The sequence below is a fragment of the Rhinolophus sinicus genome, chromosome 16 (assembly GCF_057876585.1).
Source record: "Rhinolophus sinicus isolate RSI-liver-muscle chromosome 16, RSI-T2T, whole genome shotgun sequence".
In the NCBI taxonomy this organism is placed as follows: domain Eukaryota; kingdom Metazoa; phylum Chordata; class Mammalia; order Chiroptera; family Rhinolophidae; genus Rhinolophus; species Rhinolophus sinicus.
Window position 1 is genome coordinate 13,604,744 of NC_142516.1, and position 11,706 is coordinate 13,616,449.

Genomic DNA, 11,706 nt, shown 5'->3' on the forward strand with positions numbered 1-11,706 from the left:
GTGAGGGACACTGACTAGATAAGTTGGTCAGGCAACAGATTTGAGTAGCTGTCGATGTAACAAAATGAATTGGGACGAGAGGACCATTTAAGCGTTTGTCAATGTCAGGACAGGAAAGGACCTGGATGTACTGCCATCAGGTGTCTCTGAAGCAGGTGCTACACAGAGTTCAAGGCAAGCAAGGATGGTCAGTCAGACACTGAGACAGAGGAGGTTACCCCCAGACCCTCCGACAACTCCAGAAGCCTTACTCCACTCTGCAGGTCTGCAGTCAGCTGGAGTTTTTCAGTCCTCTGAGCCCAAGGCAAATTGTGTCTTAAGTATTCTTGTTTCTCAAAGGGGTTCATCCCTTTTATATTTCTTCCTTTGTTTGAACCAAGGACCATCCTCATATCCTCAAGACGATGTAGTCTCCGAATTGAAGTGGAAGGTCAAGACTTCCAATCTCACAAAGATGATGGAATATGGCTTCTGGAGTCAGGACAATTGAATTGACTTTTTTCTTCCTCTTCTTTTCTTAGTGCTTTTTCCTGGGTGAGCAACCTTGGGCAAGTTTCTTAAAATCTCTGAGTTTCAGTTTCCTTATCCATGAGTTGACATTACTTGTCTCCAAGGGTCTTTGTGTGGATTAAGTTAGAAAATGCATATATATCATTAAGCAGAGAGTCTGGTATTCATTACATACTCAGCAAAGATTCCTTCTTCTTCTTCTAATCATCAAGGTGTTTTTTGGTGTGTTGTTCTCAGGTTGTCTGGCAGGCTAGCCCTTAAGGAACTATATCACCATTTCATAATTTTCGTATCTGGTCATTGTCTCACCGTTACAACTTCTTGCATTTTGTTTTGTTGTTGTTGTTTTTAAAGGACTAAACTCACACTCTGTTCTTGGGGAATGACATGTATCGTATTAGTCAGGATTATTTGGTTGCAAGTGACAGAAACCCAAGTGTCTCAAGCAAAAAAGGAGAATGTGTGGTCTCTTACCGCATGCTTCAAGGATGTCTGCAGAAGGTCAAGTTGAATTTTAAGACTCTCTGTCTGAGCTCTGATTTTCTCTCTTGGTATACTCATCAGGAAATGCAAGATGGCCCGCAGTGTTTTCAGACTTATATTCTACTAAATAAGCAACCCTTGAAGAAGATATGTCCATTGGTTTGACATGGTTCTCCTGCCCATCCCAAGTCATCCCCTGTGGCTGGGTGCCAGGAATGAACAAGTCAGGCTTAATGTGTGTTCCCATCTTTTGAGCCAAGGGCTGAAATTAGCCTCTGAACTTCAGGAACGGAGAATAAGAAAGGAGTGGTTTTCTAGTGTAGTGGTTCTCAAAGTGTGCTCCCTGGACCAGTATCGTCAGCATCCCCTGACAAATACCTAGAATTCAAATTTTCAAACACTATCCCAGACCTACAAAATCAGAAACTCTGGAAAGAAGGTTCAGGAATCCGGGTTATCACAAGCCCTCCACGTGATTTTGATGTCTACTCAAATTTGAGAATCATCATTCTGGAAGAAGAGGTGTGAACGATTTCCAGAAAAGGGTAGAAAGATGCCGAACAAAAAGAAACAACAAAGGCTGGCAGCACGGCTTGCACCCTAATAAGTCATTATGCCCACTTTGTAGAAGGGGCATCTGAGGGTCCAGGAAATAAGGGGACTAGACCAAGACCTCATGTCTCGTCAGCCCGGAGCCAGGTCTTGGACTCAGGTATTCTGGTTCAAATCCAGTAGTCCTTCCCCTAAAGCACTGCAAAAGAAAATGAGAAAAGAGACTCCTTGCTGCAAGGCAGCACACCTGATTGTGTAGTCTGTTCTTTTTTAAGGAGCTTTTTTCACCTAAATAACTGTTACCTAACAGTGGATTGCCCAAATGCATTTTCAAGGCACAAACTTCTCTACTGCGCTAGAGGGAATAAGCCCCTGAGAAGGGATGGGTACGTCAGGTAGCAGTTTCCACCCCATATCTGCTCACATCCCAGAAAGCTTCCCCATGCCTGGAGGTTCTGCATGGCCAGATGACATAATTATCTGCAGATGTTACTCACTCCAGGGCCAAGTTATTCATATTTTACATTAGGAAAGCATCTCCCAGCTAAGGCCAAATGAAATGGCCTTTGCAGAATGAACTAGACTGAAGTCAACAAGAATTTATTGAGCGGGGAGTATGTGGCCAGGCCCGTCAGTCATAGCCGAACTTATGAGGAAGAAAGCATGGGCACTTCCCCAAAGGAGATCCGAATTCAGTTTGGCAGATGAGATGAACACAATTAGAGAATTTTATGGGCACACTCGTCCTCCAGTTGTGCTATTGTGTGCCCAGCACCTGAACCTTTTTTCTATGTTTGGGGGGTTTTAAATCTTGATGAGAGGTAGTCTACATTCTGCTATAGAAGCTGAAAAAGCCAGATATAGACGTCCCTAGCTACCCAAGGAATGAGAGCATGGTCAGCCAATCAGAGGTGCCGGACTGGAGGGAGTGATATGGGGGGAGGGGGAAGACTGGGAAAATGTTCGTCATGACGGCAGCAGTGGCATCTGCCTATTCCCAGGGCACTGGCAACAAAGGTGTCAGAGGTGGTGGATGAAGCTAGGTATAGAGCCCAATGTTAAAACAATGGAACTGTCAGTATCCCTTCCAGATTGCGTATGAGCCATGATGTTTGTTATGGGTTTTGGTTGTGTCGATTCCTTTTGTTTCCTAGGCCTTCCTAGCGAAGCTGTTAACTTCTCAATATCCTTCCAATAATTTCCCACTGGGCTTAAATTTCACCAGCGTCAGTTTCTGTTGCTTGTCCCTTTGTCCTGGCTGATGGACCCTGCTTGCCTCTTTCCTGTTCCTCACTACCTCACGCCGTCTCCCACTGTGGGCTTTGTGCAGGGTGGTCCCTTAGCCAGGTCACGGGTCTCCCCTTGTCTCCCATTCTCTGTACCTAGTTAACCCCTGCTCACTGTCTATTCCTTCAGATCCCGGCTTGAGCACAGTTTCCTCACGGCAGCTTCCCTGAGTTACTGGAGTGCTTCTCTGTTTATCCATTCTCACCACACCGTTTCTCCCTTCAAAACACTAAGTATGTAAATCCATGTCTATCCATTGCTGTCTGTCTCCTCAAACTAGATTTAAGCTCCGGGGGAGTAAAGGCTGTGTCTTTTGCTCACCGTTGTATCTCCGCTGCCTAGCATGGTGTCAGGCATCTGGAAGCTGTGTACCGTCTTGGATTGTTGTATGGGATGAAGGAATGAAGACTGTTAGGACAAGGGGTACACACCATGGATACTGTAGTCTTTCTGGAAGGACAATGGAAGCTAGAGTGACGAAGGAAATTTTCCCAGAGTAGGTGGAGCTGGAGTTAAATCTTGAAGTAGTTGTGGCATTTGGGCTGGAAGGACTGGGGTAGCACATCCCAGATTGCGAGAGCAGCATGGAGCCACGAGAGGGAAAGGGAGTTGTCAGGGTGCTCGGAGAACAAGTAAGTGATTTACCTGCTGGAACAAGGGGTCTGTGCAGGAGAGGAAGAAAAGTTAAATTACATAGGTAGCAGAGGGTAGATTTTGAGAGACTTTTGTTAAGAGAGTCTATTCCTGGCTCTGCTATTTAAAAATAAATTAAGTAGTTAGTATACAATATTATATTGGTTATATTAGTTTCAGGCGTACAATATAATGGTTCAACATTTTTATAACATACAGTGTGATCACCCACTAATCTAATCATCATCTGTCACTATGCAAACTTATCACAATATTATTGACAATGTTCCCCTCCCCTTTCTTACCCATTCTCCCATTCCCTCCCTTCTCATAAACATCCCTTTGGTTTCCATTTCTTTGAGTCTATTTTCGTTTTGTTTTGTTTGTTCATTTGTTTTTAGATTCCACATATAAGCGAAACCGTATGGTATTTGTCTTTCTCTGCCTGACTTATTTTACTGAGTGTAATACCCTCTAGGTCCATCCATGTTGTTGCAAATGGTAAGCTTTCTTTTTTTTTTTTTTATGGCAAGTAATATTCCATTGTATGTAAGTACCACATCTTCTGCTATTTTAAAGCTATTTGGTTCTGGGCAGCTACCTTATCCCATCTAAATCTCAACTTCTCCTTTGCAATGCATGGATAACCTCTAGTCCATGCTTTCCTTGGAGTGAAGTATATGATAAACTAATTTATAATGTGTCTTGAAAATCAAATACGACCATCTCTTGTTCTGAACCCTTCAATGGCGCAGCTGCCTGTAAGACAAAGCCTGATATCCAGAGCCAGGTTTTGAGGTGCTGAAGCATGTGACTCACGCCCCCTTTTTCAGCCTGGCTTCCTTATGATCCATCCTCACACTTTATTCACATTTCCCCAAGCTCTTTTGCACCTTGGGTCTCTGTGCGTGCTCTTCCCACACACTGTAACACCTTCCCCTTTCCTATTATTTCCCTTCCCAGTCCATCTGGTAAACTCCTATTAATTATTCTTTAAATCCCACTTATGTCTCTCCTCCCAGAAGCCTCTACTGACTGAAAGTTATTCATGTCAGATCTCTGCACAGCTTAGATAGAAGTCAATGATTATCCTTTCCATATTCCATACATTTTTATACCCCCAGCACCATTTTTGTGCGTGGTACATAATAGGCACCCGCCAAATGAGTATTGAATCAAACCTAGTGTGCAAACTACTGGAAACTAGATACATTCATCTACTAAACCCATGGTGAGTATCCATGGTGTTGCAAGTTAAACAATAGATAGTGGGGATGGTTTTGGGGGTGGTAGCAGAACACACGTGATATTTCACTGATGGAAGGGACTCGGGGAGCACGTAATCCAGTCACCTCTACAGTAAGAAAAGGCAACCAAGGCCCAGAGAAGTTACGAGTTTTGAGCCACACAGTAATGCATCGCAGGGCAAGAGAATAACCTACTTCTCGTGACCCTTAGCTCAGGAATATGTCCATAGCACGCCACTTGCTTTTATGCTTATTATGATAATAATTGCCCTGCCTCTTAGCCACACTGGTTAACTCTCATTTTTATAAAAGCCCTAGCAGACATGATGGAGGATTAATGTTCTGTTTTCCTCTCTCTTTTTTATTTTTTATTATTACATGATGGGGCTGCAACAAAGTCACACTCTACATCTCCCCCCCCCCTTTTTTAAGAGTTACTTCCTAATATTTGAAGAGTTCATAAATTACAAATTCAGAAAATTTCCATTTCCGCCCACTTCCTTTCCTGCTGTAGCAATTCTAGAGCTATTTCGAGGTGGTTTGTAAATCTTTGAACCTGTAACAGGAGAATGGATAATTCGAAAGAGTGCATCTAAAAGAAATAGTTTGCATCGTTCAGAACAATGAACCATTCTGTAATTGAACACAAGACCTGAGACAGCATGAATGAGATCATGTCTGCAAAAAACGGTCTGAGCCCCTCTGAGACCGCCATCCATAAATACAAGGTATTGTTCCCGCATTTGTAACACCGCATAATATGAGCACCTCTCATTGTGAGAGGAAAATGGTCTATATGGGGTTTCATAAATAAAAGCGTGTGCTTGCTTACTCCTCTCTCATTGCTCCCGGCTCTGTTCCGGCCTCTGGGCCAGTATTTTACCCTGTTTTCCATCTTGCCACTTAAAATAGGTAACACAACGATGGAAAGAACTCTGCAAAAGGTGCCATTCACTCAGGAATTCAGCCAATGCTTACTGACAGCCTTCTGGGTACCAGTCCTATGCTAGGTCCTTGGTAGCTTGATGAGGTCTCTGTTCTCAAAGTGTTATCGCCCAGTCCTCTGTTTAGCCCCAAGGAGCTCTGGCTTCAAGTGATTTCCACCACACTGAAACTGTTTCCTGGTGCCACGAGCCCTCAGAGTTCACAGGTGAGCAAACACTTCACAGGTGATTCTGTAAGATCCTTAAGGACAGGAATCATTTCTTTTTTGTTTTGTCTCCCCATAAAGTGCCTTCTTGATGATAAACTACTGTGATATAGGGATATAGGAAGACTATTCATTCAACAAATATTTGCCAAGTGCCTATAATGTGGTGGATAAGCAATAAGGACAGGATATACAAGGTCGGACAATTAAGGTGGTGAACTTGTTGCAATGATGGTGCTAAACTTTCTGATATCAGAAGGATTATCCATTATGAATTTGTACCAACTGGGCAAACCAAGCTTACTATTTGGAAGTGCTGAAAAGGCTGCGTGAAAAAGTTAGACGTCCTGAACTTTTCCCATCAATTCATGGCTCTTGCATCACGACAATGCACCAGCTCACACAGCACTGTCTGTGAGGGAGTTTTTAGCCAATAAACAAATAACTGTATTGGAACACCCTCCCTACTCACCTGATCAGGCCCCCAGTGACTTATTTATTTACCTGAAAATAAAGGAAATGTTGAAAGGAAGACATTTTCATGACATTCAGGACATCAAGGGTAATACGACGACAGCTCTGATGGCCATTCCAGAAAGAGTTCCAAAATCGCTTTGCAGGGTGGACTGAGCGCTGGCATCAGTACATAGCTTCCCAAGGGGAGTACTTCGAAGGTGACCTAGTAATATTCAGCAATGAGGTATGTAGCACTTTTCTAGAATGAGTTCACGAACTTAATTGTCCAACTGTGTGTAGATCATTGGGGAAGGATTATTACAGGCAGAGAGAAAAGCAGGTGCAAAGGCCCTGAGATTTAGATATGCCTGTGATCTTCCAGGATCGGGGTGGAGGCCAGTCCATCCGGAGTGCAGTGAGTAAGGGGTACAGTGATAGGGAAGGAGGAGGGAAGGGTAGGCGGGAGCCAGCTCATGGAGGGCATTTGTCTGTGATCAGGGATAGTGGGTGTTCCCTGGGATGCAGAGGCTATTACCTCTTGTCTAAATGACCATAGTACCTTCTCACCACTCGTCCTGATGCCAGAGCCTCCTCTTTCCATCATCCCTGTGCATCTGACTGAAATCACCATCCAGTCGTGGCCAGACCATGTCTCCTCCATCCTCAGAACTTCTCAACAGCTCCCCAACATTAGAAAAATAAGTTCGAATTAGTCTTCGTGGTATTGAAACATCTCACAAGTGGATGCATCTACGTCTTCCAGTCCTATCCCCTTTATATTCATCTACCGTCCTGTATCTACCCTGACTGCACTGGAACACATGGCATTTTTTTAAAATACTTGGCCCTGTCTTAGTATTGATCACACCATTCACCCTCTGCCTCATTCTTCAGGAGCTGGCTCAGATGCCACCCCCTCTTCAAAGCCACAGTCACAATTAAGCTCTCTTCACTGTGTGCTTCACGTGGATGTCTCATTTGTGCTGTGTTGGAGTCTGCCTCAGTGAACATCACGTGTCCATGTCAGGTTCCAATGAGAGAGTCATGTTCTTGAGAACAGGGACTCTAATCCTCATTATTCCCAAATCCCTGGCATGGTGCACAATGCCTGCCATGCCTCCAGCTCTCAGAAGAGATTTGCTGAGTGTCTGATGCTCTTCATTGTGAGCAAATAACCACAGGAGCTCACATGTGTTGAGGACTCACCATGTGCATAGATGGGGTAGGAATCTTACATAGATTATCTCACTTAATCTTCACAGCAGCCTAGGACTTAGGATTGTCACCAACGTAATATGTAGAGGAAGGAACAGAAATTTATTTACAGAGGAGGGAATAGAAATTCAGAAAGTGAAGGACCTTTACCGTGTTCACTTTGACACCAAAGCCTGTGTTCTGAACCATCACATTGGACAAAAGTGCCAAGATCATTAAACTCCATTTCCATTTCTCAGTTCACAGAAGGATGGATAATTCCAGGTGACCATAAAGAGGGATTTACTGGAAATGAAGGTTCTTCAGCTTCTGGAACGGGTTGCCAAGGGCTGGATGAAGGTGAGATTGCCATGGCCCTGGCAGGAGCTGGCTATGGTGACCCTCGCAGAGACTTTCTCCTAAATTTACCCTAACAACCTATGTGTTACCCAGAGAGAAGAAAGGGCTCAGACCTGTACTCAGAAGTCCTTGATGAATCCTGGGTCTGACCTATAAGACACTTATAGTTTCTTAATCTTGAAGCGGTGGCAATATTACATCTTTAATTATGAAGCTTTACAGAGTTGTCATGACTAGTCATTCTGCCTTCCTTCTTCTAATAACATGTACTAAGTAATTATTTCACTTCCAGCAAACTTGTACATAGAAAATGTGAAGTAAGTTTTGTGCGTGACTGACTGACTGAGCTAATTAAATAATTCAAGAAATGTTTGTTAGACATTACTGACTTCCTGGCCTTGTATGCTGTAAAAATTTTAGGAAGATGGACCATTTCTGTCTGGGGTCACCGGAAAAGGCTTCACTGAGGAAGTGACATTTGAGAGCAATCTGGACATTCCAGGCTTCATGAGAGTGAGTCTTTGTTCCATTTGCTGCTATAACCCTGCACTGAGGACAGTGCTTGGCACACAGAGGCACCCTCTATGTATTTGTTCAATGAATAAATGAATGCAACTGCAATGGTCAGGTGCCAAGTGCAAGTGATGGTAGGAGCTCAGCCATCTTTCTCCTGACCCAGTGACACATGTGAACGTCGGAGCTCCACTCAGCTTTAGGACCACAAAGGCAGCCCTTCTCCTCACTGGCCTTCAGCATCACCTTCTGTAAACATTGCATCCAGCCTAGAGGCTGTCCTGACATGCCTTTCACGTTTCACGCCCTGTACTCAGTCTGGAGGATGGGGATGGAATGCAGGGTTCATGATTTCATCATGACCCCCCAGTCCAGTGTCTGTCAGCATTCATCCAGGACACCAATAGAACGCTGAAATGTGGTTCTTACTCTGAAACATGCCTGTACCACTCCAGTGGCTTCTGGCCACCTCCATCCTTCAGAGTTCCCTCGGCTTTGATCAGAGTGAGCAAATGCTATAACTCCTCTTTATCATGACTCAGTGGGTGGCCTTGGATGACTTGCTGCTCCCCACTGGGCCTCAGTTTCCTCATCAGAAAACTATTGGGGCTGGCCTGGACAATCCCCAGGGGCCTCTTCCCTCTGCTGTTGGGGGCTACATCCTACACTGCTTTGAGTCCCCAGTAGTCATCACCATGACTAATATGTTCTCAGGCTGGAACATTTCTGCCTCGCAAGGGCCTGCAGGATGGAGTGGGTTTGTCTGTGTGTTCCTATCAGAGTGGAATGCACCCTTCAGCTCCCAGAACTGGGCTTCAGCCTGGACACCTGCCCATACCAGGCATGGCGGTCTGACCCCAAGAACTCATGAATTTCATGGCAGTTCCTGGAGCCCAAAGTCTGGGTCTGATCCAGGTTCTGGGTGAGGAGATGTCGTCACTCAGAAGTCAGTTTCACTCTGTACATGGAAAATTCCACTCCACCAGAGAGCTGCTGCTACTGGGATCCAGAACAGAGCTTTTGTTTCTGAAAATCTGGAAGCAGAGAGCATTTAGGGGGATTCTCCAAAGTCCTACCGATACAGGACTGAGATATATTTTACGGTATGGCAAGACAAAAGTTACTGACCTTCCCTGCTCCTTTCTGCATTTCTCTCAAGAAAGATACCAGGGAGCTCTAAAAAATGTGAGATTGCCCCACACACACTGGCGTGAGCTTTGGGTCACCTTTTAGACCTATAGCTGTGCCCGCAATACTGTTCTGTGACAGTAGATAATCATTGTTGTCTCTCTAAAGCTCTGTTCCTCCTATAACAGGGGCACCTGCCTACCAAGGCTGGTTCAATAGTCACTGAATTAATACTTGAATAAAATATGAAAAGGGTAATGGACTGGCATCGAGGAGATCGGCCTGGGTTCAATACTTGTTCTACTCCTTCTATGACGTGTAACCTTGGACAAGTTACTTTACCTCTTGAGCTTTAATTTTCCAATCTGACAAATGGGAATATCTTGCAAGATTATCGCAGAGATTAAGTGAGATGCTATATGAAAAGTGTCTTACACAGACACAAAAGGGGGGTTATTAGAGTCCATGGAAGCTCCTGAGGCCTGCCAGGACCATAGGAACAAAAAAGCAGTATTTCCCGAGCTCCAAGAAGAAAACTTACTTTCCATGATTTTATTTATTTTTTTTTTTTTAATATTGAGCTTTTGGTCCTGTCTGGAGAGCAGCAATCATCTCAGTGCGAGGGGACTGACACCTAACAATTTAGTTGTTAGTTTATCAAGATCCGGCAGAAAGGTGAAGCTTCTGCTGTTTCCACCAGCTACTCCCGGCCTCTTGCTGTTGATGTCAACATTTTGCACATTCAGCCCCTGCCAAGTAGCTTCCCCAGGTGGAGAAAGCGGCCCCTGCAGTGCAGGCAACAAAGATGTCCCTGACACCACGTGTGTTTTCCTCAACAACCGCAAGCAAGCATCAAGGTAAAGAAGACCCCAGACACGTAAATCCCAAGCAAAAGCCCAAATTTTCATCTACCAGTGCTGACTCCCTCGCCAGACTCTTTTCTTACCCCCAAAGCCACGCTTTGCAGTAGGCGTTAGGACCCCCATTTTAGAGATGAGAACTTGAGCTGACAGAGGTCAAGTGCCAAAGTTCAACTCACTGCTGAAGCATGTGGTCGGGATCTGAACCCAGGCTGTCTGGCTGCAGAGCTTGTGACCATTCCCCAGTCCTGCTTCTGAATGACACAAATTGCTGTCCTGGGAGTCATCCCAAGGTCACACTAAAGCCCCCTGAGACAGTTCTTAGGTTGACTGCATTCTACTCTGAGCTTGCCTGACGTGGGAGCTGGACTATTTGACCAAGTCAACTCCTGCCCTGATGAGGGCTTTGGATCTGAATCCCATGGAGGAAGGCCGTGGAGATCTTCACGAGTGGGGGCCTGCCACCCAGGTAAGGAAGAGCATTTTATCACCGGCGTTATCTAGAGTTGTCTAATAAGAAGGTGACCAAATGTTAGCTGATCTTGTTCTTTTATGTTTATTGTTTGTTTGTATTATTGTTTTTAAATTCTCTACAGACAAGGTACCCCCTTATTGCTTATACCCGGAGTAGGCCATGCCCACCCTAGGGACACCACTAGTGGGGAGAAACCTAGGAATCTCTTCCCCTGTGCCCCCAGCTGCACACATTAGCCAGAGACTTTGCATGCTGGGGACTGGGGAGAGCTTTGCCCCGGAAACAGCTTCTACTAAAAAAGAATTTGAAACCGCTGGCTGAGATGTTCTTTCTGGAGTTCTGTCCAGTCTTGACATTTTTATGGCTCTAAAAATTCTCTCCCCTGGGAGGAGTGATGTAAAGCCCTCATTTACATAATTGCACATTCCCCTGAGGGCACTTTGGAAGGAACCGTGGACATGTCACGCATTATGCCAGTTATTCCTGATGTGGGTCTCAGTGATTCTACATTCCTTTTCTAAAAACCAGAGAAAGCATCTTTTACTGTGTGTTCACTATTTGCCGGGCGCTGTGCTAGGCACTGGCATTTCAGGGAGGAAAAAGATAAACACGATTCTTGGTCTTATGGGGCTTGGGGGTGGGCCTGGAGAGAGAGAGAGACCCACAAGAAAATCCCAAACAAATATAAAACTATAAATTGAGGTCGGTGCTAAGAGGAAAAAGGTGATATTATTATGAGCAAGAGTATCAGAGGGGATCATAATTTAGATTGGGGAGGGTACGAAAAGCCTTTCTGCTAAAGTCATATTAAATCCTTGACCTGAAGAAGGACGAGGGCTGGATGGTGGAGTAGAGAGA

At 44.8% G+C, this 11,706-nt stretch overlaps 1 long non-coding RNA gene across 2 annotated transcripts in view; it reads left to right on the forward strand.

The window, feature by feature from the left end:
- LOC141571362 (uncharacterized) overlaps nt 1–10,814 on the forward strand; it is a 230,486-nt gene extending 219,672 nt beyond the window's left edge. For both annotated transcript variants that reach the window (XR_012496120.2, XR_016019217.1), the window contains 2 exons: nt 7,773–7,872; nt 8,293–10,814. This is a non-coding gene — a long non-coding RNA (uncharacterized LOC141571362). The remainder of the gene's footprint in view (nt 1–7,772; nt 7,873–8,292) is intronic.
- The last annotated feature ends 892 nt before the right edge of the window (nt 10,815–11,706 follow it).